This window comes from Prionailurus bengalensis, chromosome B4, assembly GCF_016509475.1.
Source record: "Prionailurus bengalensis isolate Pbe53 chromosome B4, Fcat_Pben_1.1_paternal_pri, whole genome shotgun sequence".
Taxonomy (NCBI): domain Eukaryota; kingdom Metazoa; phylum Chordata; class Mammalia; order Carnivora; family Felidae; genus Prionailurus; species Prionailurus bengalensis.
This window is the reverse complement of record NC_057358.1, coordinates 70,342,263-70,347,260: the sequence shown is the minus strand read 5'-3', so window position 1 is coordinate 70,347,260 and position 4,998 is coordinate 70,342,263. Positions and strand designations below refer to the sequence as shown.

At 38.9% G+C, this 4,998-nt stretch overlaps 1 long non-coding RNA gene across 1 annotated transcript; it reads left to right on the top strand.

Moving 5' to 3' along the window:
- Positions 1–400: 400 nt before the first annotated feature.
- On the top strand, positions 401–4,205 carry LOC122473198. Its single transcript, XR_006294618.1, has 2 exons — positions 401–631; positions 3,764–4,205. It is a non-coding gene; the product is annotated as an uncharacterized LOC122473198 (long non-coding RNA).
- Positions 4,206–4,998: the final 793 nt, after the last annotated feature.

Below are 4,998 nucleotides of genomic sequence, written 5' to 3'. Positions count from 1 at the left end.
TGCCCAGCTTTGACAGAGTAAGGCTTAGATGTTTTGTGATCAAGATTTATTAGGCAGCTCCTCCATACCCTCTCTGCCTCAGTTCACTTGCCTATCAAATAGAAATAATAGTAGTGTCTTTTTTACATGTGTTTGAGTGTGAGAAGAGATAATGTAAATCAAATGCTTAGAATAAAACCTGGAGTAGAGTAAGCAGCCAACAAATGTTAGTATAGTTGTTGGTGGCTCTGCAAAATTTAAGATTAGAGATTATCTGAAGTGTACGTGCTGACCTCAGTGTAGGCTCAGCCCTGCCCACTTCACTCATGATCGTAACCCTAGAGACAGCTCAGCACATCCCCCACAGTCACAAAGGCCTTGCTCTGTCCACTGCCACCCAGTGAGAAGCCCCTCACACACAGCTGTCACCAGGACAGCAAGAGCCGCCCAGTCATACAAGGCAAAGTTTCAGGGCTGAGAATGCTCTGTGGGGCCGACCAATGAGAGATATGATGCTGGAAAGAACCAGCAGATAAATGGTTTACCCCTAGTCCTCCTATAATGGTTGTTTTGAGATGCAGCATATGGCCTCTCAGATGTCCCATCAGACAAAGCAGTCAGCTGTGCCTTCTGCGACGCTGTGGTCGGCCTGGTAATGGACCTCCTGGTTTTTGTTTTCTCTCCTTCTTTATCTCACTTTTCCTTTTCTCTCACTCTGGATTTCTTGGAATAATGCCTTGCCAGTATAGGATTAACAGATAAATGTTTGTTCAGTTCCCTTTGCTCTCCCCCCCCACCCCCGCACGTGTGTGCTCTCTCTCTCTCTCTCTCTCTCACACACACACACACACACACACACACACACACACACACACACACCTTCCTCAGATATTTCCTCAAATGTATCCAGAAGCTCACTGCAATGCCCTGCCGCCTCTTTTTCTTCAGAGTTTTACATTTAGGGGGCTATTATGGACCTTTCTAAACACCCACTCTCATCACTTGGGTGGCAAAGATGTTGTCACAAGATAAATAGGGTTATCATATGAAGAAGAAAAGTTAATTTGATTTCATTATCTGTTCAAAATAAACATAGCCAAGAGCCATTCTCTGGGAATTTTTACTTTTCTCATGAATCTTATTTTTTAAAGTCATTCTCATTTTCTTATTTCTACTTGTTTAAATATAGTCCCAAATGTAATTTTATGCAGTATTAATTTCACTATTAAGCAGTTACCAGTTGAACATTTGTTAAATAAGTGATAGTTTAAATATGTTTTTCAATTCCCCTCTAATTCAGCCACTATATATTTAGTAGCATACTGTACAAAGAAAGTTTACAAATAAAGATATAATATTTATAGTTTTGTAAAGAAACACACATGTAAACTATCAAGGAGGAGAATTCCTTTACTAAGGAATTGCAAAAAGCAAAACCCTTTGTAATATTAATTATCTTTCCTTGATGTGTTAAATGAAGAGGTGACCTAAATTCATTTTCTAACCTCCTCCAGATCTGTTCAATATAAGCACAAATACAGGCAAAAGAAGTCCCAGCCCACAAGTAAATCTTGGTCAGAATTTTTTGTTAATGTTTATCTATTTATTTTTGAGAGAAAGAGAGAGCACAAGCGGGGGAGTGGCAGAGAGAGAAGGAACAGAGAATCCGAAGTGGGCTCCAATGTATAGCCTGACGTGGGGCTCAAACCCAGATGAGATCATGAACCAAATCGAAGTTGAAGGCTTAACTGATTGAGCCACCCAGGCGCCCCTGGCTCAGTAGATTTACTAACAAGGCTATTTAAAATTTGGAATACATTTTTTTCATAGAAACAGTGTTGCAAAATTATGATTAGATATCCACGTAAACTCAAAAATTATACTTATGTGTCTAAAATAGGTATTTATATGCACTTTTATACCATATATAATGGCAGTAATATTTTTACTACATATAAACACAAGTTAGAAGATTGTTTTTGTGGGAGTTAAAGTCCTTGTGCCAGGCTAAGATGCCAAGAATCCCTTGCCCCAGGCTCAGGCATCAGAATGAGACACTCCCTCTGCAAGACCAGCATTTGCATAGTAAGGTTTGTGGTTTGAGTCCTCCCTGCTCCCCAAGATGCTAACTCTCTGTGACTACATAATTGCACAATAGAATTAGGTATCTCTTTCCGTGAGTCTTCCATAGGCTTAGCTATATCTATTTACAATAATTAAAAACAGTAATATTAATATTAATGCTATCCTACAGAGGTTTTAAATTCAACTCTAGAAGGAGCTACCTTATCCCAGCATAGGTGAAAAATAGACCAGCAGGTCCCTAGCACCTGCTCATTTGAATTTTTATTAATTTGTACCCCATTATTGTTCTTAAAATGGTTTAAAGCAAGTCATGGATTCACTTAAAACATAGCAAGATAATTTATGTTTTTAAAATTAAGAAAAAGTGGACAAAGGGAAAATAAGGTTAGAAGAGTTCAGTGGGACCAGGAGTTACCCTAATGCAGATCATCTAATGCCATGAAGTCACTTACGCTTGGCAGAGTCCAGCCACTGTCTACAGACTTGCTATCAGCTAGCAGAAAAAGGAAATCTGACCGATCATATGATTCATGGTGTCCACAAAAACAAACCAGTCACATAGGAGTAAACAAGTAATCTTGATACTAAAACTGAAGAATAATATTTCATTTCATATGTGTAGTGAGAACTTTGTATGATGTACTCAGCATTCTTACTTTGTTGCAGGGAGTTTGTAAGACTGTCTTTTATGATAGGCAAATCTATCAGATTCAAAGTGATGCATTCTAAGACAGGCAATCCTAACTTGTCTGACTTAACCAAAGGGGAGAGGGGTGAGTTTTTAGAGATAGGATGGTGCTTTCCAGGATGTCCTCCACAAATATTATTTCTTTCCATTGAGCTTTTAAAGGTATTCAGTGGCAAGGGATTATACATACTTCCTTCCAAGTAGCTGGACAACAGCTGTATTCTGTTGCCAGTTGAGTTTAGGTTTTAGCAGCTGAGCTGTGTGTAGGATTGATATTCTCCGCTGAAGACTAAGAAAACAAACAAGTATAAGCCCCTGCGTAGAAGACCACCAGAGAACTACTTTATGGTGAGTCAAGGGATTAAATAGGCAGGGGCAAGGTTACCCCTCAGAAAGTCATAGTTGAACCCTTCAAACAGAGACAGATGAGCTAACCAGAGCACACACAACTCCATGAAGGAATGGCCACAATACTTTTAGCCCGGAAGTATGTAAAAATCAGATATCTCTAACATACACCTTAAAATTCCTAGGTATAGACAGTGGGAGATTATCTTTGACATTTTCCCCTGAAGTTTAATGATAATATTTATGAAATGTGCTGTCTCCAGCATTATTCAACAGAATGCATAAAACATATTCTAAACTTTCAAGTTAATTTTCAGGAACCTTGTAAAGACACTTTATAATGGTGAAATTGACCTCAAAAGTTTACTAAGATTCCTTTCCTTATTTATACTGTAAACTTGACACATGCACAGCTATAGATGCAGATGATTTGGGAGATTGGGTGGAAAAGATGCCACTCCTAATAGAAGTCACGAAACATATACACCTTAGTAGTGTCAGTTACTTCTCAATTTACTTAACCTCTTTCTTAAAAAATAAAGGTTGGATACATCACTTCTTGGCCTTTTGGCTAAGATCAAGTGTAAAAAATAAAGGTTGGATGCAAATATCGGTGGCACATTAAAGATGGTCAAAAATCTTTTGCCTTTCCTCCCCTCATAGGTAAAGTGTAATCTCCTTCCCTTGGAATCTAAGCCAGCCTTAGCTACTTACTTGACCAACAAAAGGCCATAGAAGTGAGCCTTGCATCTTCTGACTTGATCTTTGATAGCACTTGCTTTTAAAGCCCTGAGCTGCCATGTGAGAAGTCCAGCTACCCTGAGACCACCCTGCTGTGAAGAAGCCCAAACCAGCCACGAGGAAAAAGAAAGCAATCCTGACCACCAGCTAAAAGGAAAGCAATCCTGACCACCAGCTGTTCCAGCCACCTCACTGCAGGAGTCAGGCATGTAAATGAACTTATCTGGGATGCTCCAGACCAGACCAGCTATCCCCAGCCCCTCGTTGATGCCATGTGGAACCAAAAAAGCCAACCAGCTGAACCCTGCCTGAATTCCATAGCTCATGAAAATCACGTGATATAATAAAATGGTTCTTCTGTTAAGCTGCTAAGTTTTAGTCTAGCAACAAAAGATGGTGGAAGGACATCTGAATCACATGGTGCACTTATGACATGACTGCTTTCTAGAGAACTATTCCATGAATCAAATGTGTTTGCCTATTTACTTGCACAATAAACGTTTATTCAGCACTACCAATGTGCCAGGCAGTCTGCTAGAAACAGGAATGTGATGTTGAACATGACATTATTCTTGTCCTCAAGTACCTTTCTCTGTAGTGGGGCAAACAGATAACTAATCTGTTAATATTAACTATTAGTAAGTTAATAGTTATGGTTTAACAACATAAGCAGAGCCCCCATGTTGCACAACTCCAGGGGTAAATTCACATTGCGGCCTATGTAAACGATGCCCTCTGGATTTGAACACACACAGCTATTCAAAAGGCCACAGTGTGAATGTCCCCCTAAAGTTGGGCAGGACATAGAACCTGGTGGTAAGCATCAGGCTGGAAGTATGCACAGAGTGCTAGAGAAGAGAGACAAAAAGTGATAGATTTTACCTGGAGTTTTTTAGTTTCATTAATAAGACATAGAGAATGAATAAGCCCAGTGAAATACACTGATATTGATAATGTAGTTTAGGAGTGGTGACATTTATGCTAAATATGTATAACACCACTGGGCTTAAGCAAATTATTACTAAACACACATTTCATACTCATGTTAACACACATGGAAAATCTCTATCAAGTAATAAAATAAAAACATACATTTTTCTTTAAAGAAAAATCTTGAAAAAATTCAAGTCATACTTTCATAGGGATTGTATTGTAAT